Source organism: Hemitrygon akajei, unplaced genomic scaffold, assembly GCF_048418815.1.
Source record: "Hemitrygon akajei unplaced genomic scaffold, sHemAka1.3 Scf000060, whole genome shotgun sequence".
NCBI lineage: Eukaryota > Metazoa > Chordata > Chondrichthyes > Myliobatiformes > Dasyatidae > Hemitrygon > Hemitrygon akajei.
In genome coordinates this window covers 4949998-4966710 of record NW_027331946.1, presented here as the reverse complement: position 1 = coordinate 4966710, position 16713 = coordinate 4949998, and the positions used below count along the sequence as shown (strand labels likewise).

The 16713-nt window shown below is 46.8% G+C and overlaps 2 protein-coding genes across 2 annotated transcripts in view; one reads left to right on the top strand and one right to left on the bottom strand.

Moving 5' to 3' along the window:
• LOC140721732 (uncharacterized) overlaps positions 1 to 4937 on the bottom strand; it is a 77998-nt gene extending 73061 nt beyond the window's left edge. Inside the window, exons 1-2 of the mRNA XM_073036527.1 lie at positions 4786 to 4937; positions 887 to 1059 (exon numbers count right to left, since the gene is read on the bottom strand). The gene's annotated coding sequence lies outside the window, so the exon portion shown is untranslated. The remainder of the gene's footprint in view (positions 1 to 886; positions 1060 to 4785) is intronic.
• Positions 1 to 16713, top strand: part of LOC140721733 (NACHT, LRR and PYD domains-containing protein 3-like) — a 943069-nt gene that overhangs the window by 525480 nt on the left and 400876 nt on the right. The window lies entirely within an intron of this gene.

Here is a 16713-nt window from a genome sequence, read left to right as displayed (position 1 = left end):
AGCATCAAGAAAGTAGGGCAGGATTTACACGGGTTCACCGAAGGGTCGAAATGGTGATCTTTGAAGGCCTGTTTGGTAATATGTGGGGCATGATACTGCATTATGTCCTAATAGTTGTACATATCTTTGTTACAATTACTGTTGTACCCTGTCTTTACCCACTGATAAGTCAATGCTGTCATCAGTTGCTATCTCTGTAAGAAGTTACTGCGTTGTTGATAATGTAATGATCAAAAGGAGGGAAGGATAAAGTCTGTAAAATGGTTAACACTTCGTTAAACAATAGCAGCCTGTTTTTCTGAAAGAAACTGCTGATGATCAACCGATGTGCTGAGCCATGTTTCTTCTTGTGGGTAGCTAGCTAGAGTTTCAAGATGCTTATCTCCTTGCGCAATCACATGTAGAGATAGGATAGCTTCAGTCTGTTCTGTGTGTGTAAACCATTATGACTATTTTGTAGTTTGTCTTTAGGGGCTACAGCCTGTCATGTAGTAAATATCTTTGGCTCCAGCCTGTCTTGTGTGGGGGTATCTGGATGGATATATCTGTGGTGTAAGGGGAATTGTTAGTCAGTTAGTGGATTGGGTGGGAACAGTCACAGACTGTTCCTGTTTGAGCGACTAACTAAGTAAGTTACTGGAATAAAGAGTTTGTACCGTATGGTCTCAGAGTGACTTTATCCAGATTCGACTTCCACAGAGTGGGAGTGGTTTTAAAGGGCTGGGCTGCTGGAAGCACATTACCAGACCTGGTGTGATTGCAACTGTGTCTGACAGAGGCATAAATGGTTCTTCTGGGCACATTCAGTCTCACCAACTATTTCCCACCTTCTATTGTACAGGTATGTAATGTATAAAGGACCAGTGTTTGAGTAAATGAGACTCACCTAACTTCCTCCTCACTGACTCACTGGGATCTCCAAGTCAGCTGATTCGGAGTTGTTCTCTCCAGTTGATGCTCTCAGTCCTCGGGCCAGTTCACTTGTTGCTATTCCCACATCTTTAGCCATGGTTTGCTTCCAGCTGGGGTTTTTCTTCCAATAAACCTCTCACCGCAGGTCTAACATTAACCAGAGAGATAATGAAGCACATTAACAATGAAAAGGAGAACCAAACATTTCTGCTTAATGTTGCTAAGAACAAAAGTCACTGAAATTTAAATGTTGAAGCCAAATATAATAATCTCAGTGAACAATCTTTTATTGTCCCTCACACATCACAAAACAATATGGGATAAGAAGGAGCCATCATTCTGTCATGGTAATACATAAGACACAGGAACAGGATTTGGTGATTTGATCCATCTGGGCTATAAACGTGCAGGAGCAATGTGTGGTTAAGTGCCATGCTCAAGGATACAACACACTGCCTGGCCTGAGGCTCAAACTCATGACCTTCAGATTGCTTAACCACTTGGCCATGTGCACATCACAGAAACCACTCTCCCCCCTAGACTTCCCAGTCCCTTGGTAAAGCAGGCAGTGAAATCAAAGATCCCCACAACCTGGGACGTTCTCCTTTCTCACCCACCCCAGTCCGGGAGAAGACACAACAGCCAGAAAGCTCAAGGACAAATGTGAGCAGCCTCAGGAAATGAGGCGAGTTGGGGGAAGTTAACGGGACTCAGTGACCAACGTCAGATCCCCCAACACAACATAGAGGAAGCATCCTGACCCATCCGGGGACTCTGAGCACACACCACATCATCTTGCATCACAAAGTGAAGGGCAGGGCAGATCAACAGTAAACAGCCTCACGTGATATGTTGGTGGGTCTCCCATTTCAACTCTGCGGAAATAGACAGCCTGGGCTCCAGGTTTGGATCGTTCAATGCAGATTAAGTGAAGTCTACACATTTTTGACCATCCCAGATAATCAGAAAATAAATGAGTAATTGGTCCTCAGTTCGGGGCTCATGGCCAACATCGGATCTCCCCGCTTGGGATCGGTCTCAATACTCACTGATGGGAACGCAATATCTTCAGCCCACAGACAGTGATCCCGACCCCTGGCTCCCCCACCCAGGAGGTGAGGACCCTTCCCTCGATCCCATAGATGATGCACTTCAGCACTGAGCGGAAAAGAAAACACCGCCCGGCCGGAGACAGTGAACATGTGCGAAGTGAGTGTCACATCATCTGGAGGGCAGGGCCTCGGAAACAGATGCACAGGTGCTGCCCATCTGCTGTTAAATGGGAGGGGCAAACGGGATCACGTGACCAGTCGGGTCTCCCACCCCAGGCAGAGTTTTCCAGCTACCCACCATTCTGTGTAAAGAAACAAACTTGCTGCTTACATCTCCTCTCACCATAAATATATTAGACATTTCAACCCCCAGGAAAAATAGATTGTCTGTCCACTCAGAATCAGAATCAGGTTTATTATCACCAGTGTGTGTCATGAAATTTGAAAACTGTGCATCAGCAGTTCAATGCAATACATATTATAGAAGGAAAAAAAAAAATAATAATAAAAATAAACAACTAAATCATTTACAGTATATCAGGGACCCTTACTCTTTGTGATTTTGATAAATGACCTGGATGAGGAAGTGGAGGGATGGGTTAGCAAGTTTGCTGATGACACAAAGGTTGCGGGAGTTGTGGATAGTGTGGAGGGCTGTCAGAGGTTTCAGTGGGACATTGATTGGATGCAAAAATGGGCTGAAAAGTGGCAGATGGAGTTCAACCAAGATAAGCGTGAAGTGGTTCATTTTGTTAGGTCAAACATGATGGCAGAATATAACATTAATGGTAAGACTCCTGGCAGTGTCGAGGATCAGAGGGATCCTGGGGTCCAAGTCCATAGGACACTCAAAGTTGCTACGCAGGTTGACTCTGTGGTTAAGAAGGCATATGATGTATTGACCTTCATCAATCGTGGGATTGAATTTAGGAGCTGAGAGGTAATGTTGCAGCTATATGTGACGATGGTCACACCCCAATGTGCACAATTCTGGTTGTCTCACTACACGAAGCATGTGGAAACCATAGAAATGGTACAGAGGATATTTACACAGATGTTACCTGGATTGGGGAGCATGCCTTATTAGAATAGTTTGAGAGAACTTGGCCTTTTCTACTTGGAGCAACGGAGGATGAGAGGTGACCTGATAGAAGTGTATAAGATGATGATAGGCATTGATCATGTGGATAGTCAGAGACTTTTTCCCAGGTCTGAAATGGTTATGAAAAGACAGCACAGGTTTAAGGTGCTGGGGAGTAGTTGCAGAGGAAATGTTACGGATAAGTTTTTTTACTCAGAGAGTGGTGAGTGTGTGGAATTGGCTGCTGGCAATGGTGGTGGAGGTGGGTAGAATATGGTCTGTTGGATAGGTACCTGGAGACACTGGAGAAAAATAAAGAAATACTAGCTTAGTAAAAAAGAGGGCTATGGGTAAACATAGTAATTCCTAAGTTAGGGACATGTTGGCACAACTTTGTGGGCCGAAGGGCTTGTATTGTGCTGTAGGTTTTCTATGTTTCTGTGAATAAATAAAAAATTGTGCAACAAACAGAAATACTATATATTTTAAATGTGAGGTAGTGTTCAAGGGTTCAATATCCATTTAGCAATCGGATGGCAGAGGGGAAGAAACTGTTCCTGAATCACTGAGTGTGAGCCTTCAGACTTCTGCACCTCCATACCTGCTGGTAACATTGAGAAAACCACATGCCGTGGGTGCTGGAGGTCCTTGATAATGGACGCTGCCTTTCTGAGACATGGCTTCTAATCCTCTGGTAATCTTATAAACGTCCATCCAGTCTCACCCCAGCCGGCAAGGCTCCGTAGAAAACGACACAATTTTGTCCAACCTCTCGTTATAGCTCAGGCCCTCTAATCCAGGCAATATCCTGGTAAACCTCTTCTGCGCCCACTCCAAAGCCCCGACATCCTTCCGAGAATGGGGGCGACCAGAACTGTATGAAACACTCCAGATGTGGTCTACCTAGTTTTATAAAACTGCAACACAACTTCCCGACTTTTGAACTCAATGCTTCAACTGATAAAGACAACCATGTCATTTGCCTTCTTAACCACCCGATCAATCTGTGCAGTCTCTTTCAGGGAGCGATGAACTTGGAGTCTAAGATCCCTCTGATCATCAACTGTTCAGGGTTTTGCATTTAACAGTGTACTGTCTCATACATTCGACCTACCGAGCTGCCAAGATGATCATAAATAATCAAATCTCACTGAGATTTCTCAGGTCCTGTTGAATTTATTGCCAAGTGTACAAGTACGGGAAGGTACAGGTACAGAGAAACACTGACTTGTGGCAGCATCACAGGCAAGTACATTCAGATAACACACGGGACACAAATTATACAATTCTTTGTCAGTAACAAGATAAAAAACATGTTTTACTTCCTCCGGCTAATAGGACCAGAACAACAGGGGCTGAGCAGCGGCTCATCTCAGACGGTTTGGTGTGAAGGTCTCACAACCCGGACCGACCCCGGCAGATTCTGTGAAGGAAGCGAGGCGAGGCCGCCAGTTCGGGAAAGTACATCCCCTCCCCCTTCAGGTTTCACCGATCACTTTGTGTTTCTCTCTCCTTTCCCCACCCCCACCTTTTATTCTCCAGTCCTGCCGAAGGGTTTCGGCCGCTAATGTCGACTGTATTCTTCCCCTAGATGCTGCCCGGCCTGCTGAGTTCCTCCAGCATTTTGTGCGCGTTGCTCGCATTTCCAGCATCTGCAGATTTTCTCTTGTTTGATTTCGGGAAAGTTAACTCACCACTCAACGTCAGACCTCCCCGCTCGGGACCGGCTTCAATACTCACCGAAGGGAAATTGTTGGTGTTGCCCCGCAGAGAATAATCCGTCTCCGGCTCCCCGTCCAAGGGGGCGAGGATCCCCGCCCGATCCCGATCCCGATTCCGAACCTGGACCCGCCGCTGACCCACTTCCACAAAGAACGAAAAAAACATCACTGCCTGGCTCTGGCCTGTGAGCATGCGCAATGTGCTTCTTTTTGCGTCACAGGCGGTGGGCGGGGCCACGGAAACAACCCCGCAAATGCTGCCGATCTGCGGTAAAACATGATCACGTGACGCTAGAGGGTCTCCCATGTGACCGGTGACTGTTCCTCGCCCTTCCAATACTGCCCTACCCACCGCCGCATTTCCCACATTATTTCATTATTTCCCTATATCATTTCCATACGTATTTAGATTTTCCCTCCATATCTTCCCCGATCCCTTTCGCTCCAGCACAACGTCACAGAGTTCTCAGAGTTATAGTTTTGATTCACTTCCCATCCCGACACACAATTCAGACCCACACAGAAAATGAGCAGGTTTCTTTTAAATCCGTCAACACACACAAAATGCTGGTGGAACGCAGCAGGTCAGACAGCATCTATAGGGAGAAGATAGATAGATAGATAGATAGATAGATAGATAGATAGATAGATAGATAGATAGATAGATAGATAGATAGATAGATAGATAGATACTTTATTCATCCCCATGGGGAAATTCAACTTTTTTTCCAATGTCCCATTGCTGTCGACGCTTCGGGCCGAGACCCTTCGTCAGTCCTGAAACGTTCCGAAACGTGGACAGCGCTTCTCGCTATAGATGCTGCCTAACCTACTGCGTTCCACCGGCATTTTGTGTGTGTTGCTTGAATTTCCAGCATCTGCAGATTTCCTGGTGTTTGTCATTTAAATCAGTCTATGTTTATAAACACTCATTTCTATTCACATTCCTCTGGCCTCACTGGACAGGAACACTGAAGCATTACGTGAGAAACAACTGGAGGAGGCCATTCGGCCCCTTTAACCATCAGAAAGATGGAGGCTACTCTCCCATCACAGCCACATGCTTCTACCGATCCTCATTTTCTCGATCCCTCGGGTCTCCACACATCTGCCAGCCTCTGTTTTATGTGATGACGATCACCGAGTCTTCGACACCCTCTATGGTGGGGATTTACAGACATTCACCATCCTCGGCGTGGAGACATTTCCCCTCATCTCAGTCCCGACATTTTCACTGCCATCATATTTGACCTACTAAAATGAACCACTTCACACTTACCTGGGCTGAACTCCATCTGCCACTTGTCAGCCCTGTTCTGCATCCTATCAATGTCCCGCTGTAAACTCTGACAGCCATCCACACTATCCACAAAACATCCAACCTTTGTGTCATCAGCAAACTTACCAACCCATCCCTCCACTTCCTCATCCAGGTCATTTATAAAAAACACAAAGAGTAAGGGTCCCAGAACAGATCCCTGAGGCACTCCACTGGTCACCGGCCTCCATGCAGAATATGACCCGTCTACAACCACTCTTTGCCTTCAGTGGGCAAGCCAGTTCTGGATCCACAAAGCAATGTCCCCTTGGATCCCATGCCTCCTTACTTTCTCAATAAGCCTTACATGGGTTACCTTATCAAATGCCTTGCTGAAATCCATATACACTACATCTACTGTTCTTCCCTCATCAATGTGTTCAGTCACATCCTCAAAAATTAAATCAGGCTCGTAAGGCACGACCTGTCCTTCACAAAGTCATGCTGACTATTACTAATCATATTATACCTCTCCAAATGTTCATATCCATAGCGACTTATCCAACTTGATGCTTTCCAAAAGCTGCAGCACATCCTCTTTCTTAATATCTACATGCTCAAGCTTTTCAGTCTGCTGCAAGTCATCAGTACAATCAGTAAGATCCTTTTCCATAGTGAATACTGAAGTAAAGTATTCATTAAGTACTTCTGCTGTTTCCTCCGGTTCAATACACACTTTCCCACGGTCACATTTGATATCTCAGGGTGAAAGGTGAAATATTTTTGGGGAATCTGAAGGGGGATTCTTCACTCAGAGGTTGGTGCGAGTGTGGAATGAGCGCCAGTGGAAGTGGTGGATGTGGGTTCGAGTTGGACACTAAAGAGAAATTTGGGTAAGGACATGGATGGGAGGTGTATGCAGGTAGTTGGCAGTTAAAACAAAAACGGGTCCGTATTGACTAGAAGGGCCGAAAAGCCTGTTCCACTGCTGCTGGGCTCTGTGACTCTAATAATATTCTGATTTGTAATTTCCACAGTCAGTGCTTTGCTGCTAATTACCGAACCCGTTAATTTACAGCATGGGTGTAGAGGCTGCCCAGTGACTGTTCCTGTGATCAAAGTCACTGGGACGTTTCATCACTGAGCAGATAATGTCTTCTCCATTCTCTTTCACTCAGTCCATCACTCAACACCTTCCATGTTTACAGGAAATCACAGAACTCACAGAGAAGGAAACCGTGACAGAGGATTCCCCGCTTTTCCTCAGACCTGGTGATGGGGAAAGGCTCCCAGTCCCAGAGAGTGATGTGGGAATCAGGAATGAGTTTGCAAAGTTGGACAAAATGCTGAAAGGATTTCTGCAGCTCGGTACGGTAAAACAACGCACCGAACTGAAAATGACATTGAAATATTGCTGACGTAACAAAGTACGTCAACAAAGTTCGGCCCATAATGTTGAGCTCAACCAAATAAATTAGCAACCAAATGGCCACTAAACTGATTCCTTGTGCCTGCACAAAGTCCATCTCCCTCCATGTTCTTCACATTTATGTGCCTGTCTCAGCGTCTCTTAAAAGTCTCTAATATATCTGCCTCTACCATCAGCCCAGGCATTCCAGACACCCACCAATCTCTGTGTGAATGAACTTGCCTCTCACATCTCCTTTGAACTTACCCCCTCTCAGATTAACTGAGAAAAAGAATCACAATAAACATGCGATTGTACTGGAGTGAGTGTCATGGTCCGGTCCGTGAAATCCGCATTCCGGGATTTCCTGTTTTCCCTGGTCCAGTGGCTGCCTTAATTGAAGCACCTGATTCTCGTTTTGTGCTGGCTCCATAAATAGCTTCGGGATTCATCTTCAGTCTGCTGGACTGTTCTCTCCTTTCTTCCACTTCTGAATCCCTGGCAGTTAGTTCGGCATCTTATCTCAACAGTTATTTTGGCACTAACCTTCGTCAGTTTCCTTCGCCTGCTACCTTGCCTGTATCGCCGTCAAGTTCAACCGCCGGAGTGAGACTGGAGCCTCGCCATGCCAAGATATGGAGGTATCTATTGCTGAGTTTGGATCTGTCCCTTTGTGTCCCTGTGTTTAGTGTCCGTCAAGGAAAGAGTCCCGGCCTTAGGAGGGTCCTGACTCTGTATAGATCCCCGGCCCTAAGTCCTGTTCCCAAGGAGGGGTTCCGGTTCTGTGTTCTGTGTAGAACCCCGGCTCTTAGTCCTGTTCCCAAGGAGGGGTCCCGACTCTGTGACCCTTTACTCCAACACCAAGGCTCTGTGTTCCAAGATCAAGTCAGGGCGCCGTGTTCCAGCCCCGTCCAAGTCCGAGCTTCGTGTCCTCATCCAGTTCTGGTGCCTCACTGACCCAGGAGTACCTCGCCCAGCCTGGTGCTGGAGATTCCTCGCCCAGCCCTAGCCACGTCCAAGATCCTGGTCTAGTCCAAGCCACGTCCCTGTGTCCCCAGTGCTATCTTGTGTCTAGTCTGTTCCTAGTCCCGAATCCTCGACTGGATCCGGGTTCCGAGCCCGAGTCAAGACCCATGTTCCGGGTCCCTGTCCAGTCTCTGGCTCGGAGTCCTAGTCCAGACATCTAGTTCCAAGTTCCTCATCCAGGTCCTGCTTTCACAGTCTGAGTCCTAGCCCAGGCTCGGTGTGCTTGTCTCGTCCAGGGCCTGTATCCATGTCCAGCGTCCTTTCCTCCTGACTTCCGTTGCATTCTGGATAATCTTAGCCCTGCTCCCAGTACTTCAGTGTCTGTGTCTTGCATTTGGGTCCGCTACCAGCGCAACCCCCCCCCCCCCCCCGCTTGCAACATACATAAGCTGGCCCGTGGCGTTCCTAACTGATTTCCTCAATATAACGAACATTACCGAGAATCTGGAATCTGCAGCGTTCGCGGTTACAGAGCTACTGACTTGTTAAGTGATCTTTATATGAGGGTGGAGGTAGAGGTAGAACGCTACCTCCCTCCATTGCTGAGGAATGGGAGGAGAGTGAGGTGTTGAGAAAGTTGTGTGTGGAAAGTGGAGAGCGGGTAGCTGCAGATGAAAGTGAGTGTGTGGAGAGATGGTGGGGAAAAGAGAGGAGGAGGAGAAAGAGAGGCCATAAGACATGGGAGCAGAATGAGGCCATCTGGCCTATCGAGTCTGCTCCGCCATTTAATCATGACTAAACCTTTCCCCTCCTCCTCAATCCCAGTTCCCGCTCTTCTCCCCGTATTGTTCATTGTCATGTCCAATCAAGAACTTGTCAATCTCTGCCTTAAACATACCCAATGATCTGGCCACCACCGCTGCATGTGGCAACGAATTCCACACATTCAACATACTTCGGCTCGGGAAATTTTTCCGGATCTGTTTTGAAAGGGTGCCCCTCTATCCTGAGGCTGTGCTCTCTTGTCCTAGACTGTCCCACGATGGAAAACATCCTTTCCACACCCACTCTGTCCGGGCCTTTCAACATTCGAAAGGTTTCAATGAGATTCCCCCTCATCCTTCTGAATTCCAGCGAGTACAGACCCAGAGCCATGTAACGCTCCTCGTGTGATAACCATTTCATTCCTGGAATCATCCTTGTGAAGCGCCTCTGGACCCTCTCCAATGGCAGGACATCTTTTCTAAGATGACGGGCTCAAAACTGTTCAAAATACTCCAGGTGAGGCCTCACCAGTGCCTTATAAGGCCTCAGCATCTGATCCTTGCTCTTGTATTCTTGACCTCTTGAAATGAATGCTAACATGGCATTTGCCTTCCTCACCACCGACTGAGCCTGCAAGATAACCTTCATGGTGTTCTGCACAAGGACTCCCATCTCCCCCTGCATCTTAGATTCCTGGAATTTCTCCCCGTTCAGAAAATTGTCCGCACATTTGTTTCTGCTACCAAATTGCATGACCCTGCATTTTCCCAACATTGTATTTCATTTGCCACTTTCTTCCCCATTCTCCTAAACTAAATCATTCTTCATCCTTCCTGTTTCCTCAACACTATTGCCCCTTCACCAACCTTCGCATCATCTGAAAACTTGGCAGCAAAACAATCTATTTCATCATCTAAATCATTTATATAAAGCATAAAAAGAAGCGGTCCCATTACTGACCCCTGCGGAACTAGTGACTGGCAAACAACCAGAAAAGGGTCCTTTTTATTTTAACTCCCTGCGTCCTGCCAATCAGCCAATGCTCTAACCACTTTAGTGAATTTCCTGTAATACCATGGACTCTTAACTTGGTAAGCAGTTCATGTGTGTGCACCTGGTCAAAGGCTTCTGGAGTTCCAAATGTACAACATCCAATTCATCACCGTTATCTAATCTACTTGTAATCTCCTTCGAGAATTCCGAAAGAGTCGCCAGGCAGGATTTTCCCTGAAGGAAACCATGCTGACTTTGTATTATCTTGTCCTGTGTCACCAGGTACTCCATCACCTCATCGTTAACAATTGTTTCTAACATCTTCCCAACAACTGAGGTCAGGCTAACTGGTCTATAGTTGCCTTTCTGCTGCCTTCCTCCTTTCTTAAAGAGTGGAGTGGCATCTGCAATTTTCCAGTCCTCCGACACCATGCCGGAGTCTAATGATTATTGCAAGATAATTTCTAATGCCAGCAGAATCTCTAATGCTACCTCTTTCAGCACCCCAGGGTGCAGTTCTTCTGGTCACGGTGACTTGTGTACCTTTAGGTCTTTCAGTATTTTGAGCATCGTCTCTCTTGCAATAGTATCTGCACCCACTTCTCTTCCTTCACACACCACAACATCAGGCGTGTTGTTAGTGTCTTCCACAGTGAAGAATGATGCAAAATACTCAATTAGTTTCATCAGCCATCTCATTGTACCCGGTTATTATTTCTCCTGCCTCGTTTTCTAGCGGTCCTTGATCCACTCCAATTTCTCTTTTATTTTTAATATACACTTGAGGAAAAACTTTTATATTCCACTTTGATATTATTTCTCAGCTTGTTTTCATATTTCATCTTTTCCCTTCTAATGATTTTAGTTGCTCGCACTCCTGTTGCGATCACATTTTCCAAAGGTTCTTCTACTTTAAGCTCCCTAATCGCCTCCCGTTCATTGTATAGCACCCAATCCAGTACAGCTGATTCCGTAGTAGGCTCAACGACAAATTGCTCTGAAAGGCTATCCCTCGGGCATTCAACAAACTCATTAACTTGAGACCCATTACTAACTTGATAGAGGGCTAAAAGAAAGGGAATGGAGGGTTTTTTTTTACGGAGACTGGGATGGAAAGGTGGAATTGGTGGGGGGGGGGTGGGAGGCGGCGTGGTGGGCTACAGAAAGGGGTGAGCAAGGATGGGTGTGCAGGATACCGAGGTGGTGGGGGTGAGCTATAGGGGTGGCGAGGAAGGTGAGGTGAGTGAAAATGGCGTCAAGAGAAAGGAGAGGGGGAGACGAGTTTGCAGCGTAAATGAGTGAATGAGTGCAGTGTGGAGGGTGTGGTAAACTGATCGGGTTCATAGAAAGGAGGGTTCAGTGTTTTGGGTGGCGAGGAGAGTGGAGCGATTTGGAAGGGAAGAGGGAGAGGCTGGAAGAAGAGTCCACTGCGAAGGGGAACGGCAGTGAGGAGTCATGGACGAGTGAGAGGCGGTGCGTCTGCTCAGAATGATTAGACTAACCAGTTATTTATCCACAGTGGCGAATATGTTAGTCATGGTTGAGATTTTGGCCCTCGTCTCGGAATCCCACAGCGAAACTTTTACCGCACATGGCCCCGGTTCTGCAACCCGACGCTGGGGTGGGGTAGGGGGTGTTGTGGGGTGAGGCGGGGGTTGGGGGTATTGCGATTTCCACGCACTGCTCCCGATCTCTGTGTCGAACTGTAAATCCGTCAGATCATGCCCTCCCATCCATGTACTTAACCAAGTTTCTGTATGTACACCAAGTGAGTGTATATTGGACAGCGAAGGAGGCCATCATATCTTGCAGAGGGATTTGGATCAGCTGGATAAATAGCAAATGGACCTTCGGTAGGAACCAGGAGGCTGGGGTTTACAGATTAAAAGTAGGACACTGATGAGTGTGTACAACAATGGGGTCGGGGAATACAAGGTCACAATGCGTTGGAAATGGCGTCCTATGTGGATAGGGTCGTAAGGAAATGTTTTGACGCATTGGACTTCATGTACGGGGTGCAGGAGATGGGATGTTATGTCGAAGTTGGTGAGGCCTAATGTAGAGTATTGTCTGCAGTTTTGGTCACTTAACTGCAGGAAATATGTAAATAGGTTTGTAAGAATACTTTGAGAATTTACAAGGATAATGCCGCGATTGGAGGACCTACGTTATAAGGAAAGATTGAATAGGTTAGGACTTTATTCCTTGGAATGTAGATTTCCGGGACATTTGATAGAGATTATACAAATTATGAGGCTTACAGGTAGGGTTAATGGAGCGGAGGGATGGGAAGAGAGGAAGCTAGAACAAAAGCTGCAGAAAAAAAGCATGAAGGAGGTGTGGGATGGGATGAAGATCATCACCGGATGCGGTGCAAAGCGGGGGGCGAACATAAGTGGAGATGTGGAGAAAGCGAACCAGCTGAACAACTTCTTCAACAGGTTCGACAGCTCAATCTCATCCTCACCGCAGAAATCCACACCAGGCTTACTTCCCTCACAGGAAAATAGCCACTCACAGGAGACCTTGCCCACGCCCAGGATTACGGCTGCACAGGTGGAAGGTCAACTGAGGAAGATCTGTACCAGCAAGGCGGCTGGACCGGATGGAGTTTCCCCACGATTACTGAGGGCCTGTGCGACTGAGCTGGGAGAACCACTACAGCGCATCTTCAACATGAGCCTGGAGCAGAGAAGAGTACCCAGACAGTGGAAAACATCCTGTATTGTTCCGGTACCGAAGAAACCACAACCAAAGGAGTTGAATGACTTCAGACCTGTTGCCTTGACGTCGCACGTTATGAAGACCATGGAGCGGCTGATAATACAGAATCTGAGGCCACAAACCAGGCACGCCCAGGATCCTCTTCAGTTTGCGTATAAGGAGAAGGTGGGAGTGGAGGATGCTATCACGTATTTGCTGCACAAATCACTCTCTCACCTAGAGGGGGTCAGTTGTGCTGTGAGGATTACATTCCTTGACTTCTCTAGTGCCTTTAACACCATCCAGCCCAAGATCTTAAGGCACAAACTAACGGAGATGGGAGTAGACTCTCACATGGTGGATTGGATAGTGGACTACTTGACAGATAGACCTGAGTATGTGCGGTTGGGAGACTGTAGGTCTGACACGGTGGTCAGCAGCACAGGAGCGCCGCAGGGAACCGTACTCTCTCCGGTCCTGTTCACCCTGTACACATCAGACTTCCAATATAACTCGGAGTCCTGCCATGTGCAGAAGTTCGCTGATGACTCGGCCATAGTGGGGTGTGTCAGGAATGGACAGGAGGAGGAGTATAGGAAACTGATACAGGACTTTGTGATATGGTGCAACTCAAACTACCTGCGTCTCAATATCACCAAGACCAAGGAGATGGTGGTGGACTTTAGGAGACCTAGGCCTCATATGGAGCCAGTGATCATTAATGGAGAATGTGTGGAGCAGGTTAAGACCTACAAGTATCTGGGAGTACAGTTAGACGAGAAGCTAGACTGGACTGCCAACACAGATGCCTTGTGCAGGAAGGCACAGAGTCGACTGTACTTCCTAAGAAGGTTGGCGTCATTCAATGTCTGTAGTGAGATGCTGAAGATGTTCTATAGGTCAGTTGTGGAGAGTGCCCTCTTCTTTGTGGTGGCGTGTTGGGGAGGAAGCATTAAGAAGAGGGACGCCTCACGTCTTAACAAGCTGGTAAGGAAGGCGGGCTCTGTCGTGGGCAAAGTACTGGAGAGTTTAACATCGGTAGCTGAGCGAAGGGCGCTGAGTAGGCTACGGTCAATTATGGATAACTCTGAACATCCTCTACATAGCACCATCCAGAGACAGAGAAGCAGTTTCAGCGACAGGTTACTAACGATGCAATGCTCCTCAGACAGGATGAAGAGGTCAATACTCCCCAATACCATTAGGCTTTACAATTCTACCGCCAGGACTTAAGAACTTTTTAAAATCTATTATTAATGCTTTTTGAGATAGTGATTTAGATGCATATCATATTTTTTACTGAGTTAAGTATTGTATGTAATTAGTTTTGCTACAACAAGTGTATGGGACATTGGAAAAAAGTTGAATTTCCCCATGGGGATGAATAAAGTATCTATCTATCAATCTATCAATCTATCTAGACCGGGGGAAAGGGGAATGAAGGGCAAAGGATGTGCAGAGGAGAGTATAGTGGTGGTGAGGGGGGTGCTGACGGAGCGGTGCAGAGCTAGAGGCGAGAGTGTGGGCGGAGAGCGAGGGGGTTGAGAGAGTGCAGAGTGAGTGGAAAGACAGGTGGAGAGAGGGACAGAAATGTGAAGGGTAAGTGGAGATGGAGGACGCAGGGGTGATGATGGATTCACTCATCTTTCCTCCTCTTCTACACTTCGCTTTCCCCACTATCTTCCCCAATCTCTTCCCATCACCCTCTCCCGCTCTCCATGTCCCCTGTAGAAGATGGTCTCGATTGACGCTAACCAACTCGCACCTTTAAACCTCGCCTCCAGTTGGCACAGAAATCCATTGAAGACACCTTCCCCGCTCTACAGCCTGAAGAGGTCAGTGCATTATTTCATCACGGGTGGCCATTTTCAATCCGCGGCTCACACCTTCTCTGATTGTCAATCAGGTCGTCATACACTCCCTTCGGGCATTTTAGTATAGGTGAAAATTTTCAGTGAGTGCATCTCTCCCTCCCAGACGACATTCTGACAACAATTTTTTACTGAAGTTCTTGCCTCACTCCCTCCATGGTTCCCATTTTGGATCAGCCCATCACTCTTTCCCGTGTTAAATCATTTGGCCCTTTGGAATAAGCGACATTCCGAGAGGATATCACAAGTTTCTTTCGAAACATACAGTCGGAAGCAAAATGCGAGACTAGGTGTCGGACGCTGGGAAAAGACGCTGGAGAGATAGTAATGGGGAAAGGAAATGGCGGACGAACTGATTGAGTATTTTGCATCAGTCTTCACTGTGACGACACGAGCAATATGGTGGAATTTCCGGGTGTCATGGTCATGGTCATGGTTCATGAAGTGTGTGAACTAAAAGGTCTGAAGGAAGATAAGTCACTTGGACCAGATGGTGTAGATCCCAGGATTCTGAAAGAGGTGTCTGAAGAGATTGTGGAAGCATTAGTAATGATCATTCAAGAAGCACTGGGTTCTGGAAAGTTTCTGGAACACTGGAATTTTGCATGTGTCACTCCACTCTTCCAGAAGGGAAAGGGTCAGAAGAAAGGAAATTGTAGGCCAGTTAGGCTGATCTCGGGTTGGAAAGGTGTTGGAGTCTATTATTAAGTAGCTCTGAGGGTACTTGGAATCACATGGTAAGATAAGCCGTCGTCAGCATGGTTTCCTCAAAGGACAATCTCGACTGATAAATCTGTTGGAATTATCTGAAGAAATAACAAGCAGGAGAGGCAAAGGTGAATCGATCGAAACTGTGTACTCGGATTTTCAGAAGGCCTTTGACAAGATTCCATACATAGAACATAGAATAGTACAGCACATTACAGGCCTTTCGGCCCAGAATGTTGTGCCGACCCTCAAACCATGCCTCACATATAACCCCCACCTTAGATTCCTCCATATTCCTGTCTAGTAGTCTCTTAAACTTCACTAGTGTATCTGCCTCCACCACTGACTCAGGCAGTGCATTCCACGCACCAACCACTCTCTGAGTAAAAAACCTTCCACTAATATCCCCCATGAACTTCCTTCCCCTTAACTTAAAGCCATGTCCTCTTGTACTGAGCAGTGGTCCCCTGGGGTAGAGGCGCTGGCTGTCCACTCTGTCTATTACTCTTAATATCTTGTACATCTCTACCATGTCTCCTCTCATCCTCCTTCTCTCCAAAGCGTAAAGCCCAAGCTCCCTTAATCTGTGATCATAATCCATACTCTCTAAACCAGGCAGCATCCTGGTAAATCTCCTCTGTACTCTTTCGAATGCTTCCACATCCTTCCTATAGTGAGGCTGCTTAACAAGTTACGAACTCGTGGTATTACAGGAAAGATTCTGGCATAGATAAATCAGTGGCTGATTGGTAGGCGGCAAAGAGCGGGAATAAATTGAGCCTATTCTGGTTAGCTGGCAATGGCCAGTGGTGTTCCACAGGGACATGTGCTGGGATTGCTTCTTTTTGCGTTGTATGCCAGAATTTGGATGATGTAATTGATTACCTTGTTGAAAAGTTTCAGGTGATATGAAGAAGGGTGGAAGGACAGGTAGTTTTGAGGAAGTTGAGGAGGTACAGGGGGACGGACAGCCAGGTTAGGAGAGTGGACAAAGAAATGGCAGTTGGAACACAGTGTCTGCCAATGTACTGTCATGCACTTTGGTTGAAGAAGTGGAAGGATTGAGTATTTTCGAAACGGAGGGAAATTACGAAAAAACACGAGGGCACCAATGCACTTGGGAGTCCTTGTGTAGGATTCCCTAAAGGTGAGTTTTCCGGGTGAGTCCGTGGTGAGGAAGGCAGGTGCAATATTAGCATTCATTTCAAGAGGAATAGAATATAAAAGCAAAGATGTCCTGTTGAGACTTTGTAAAGCACTGGTGAGGCCGCACTG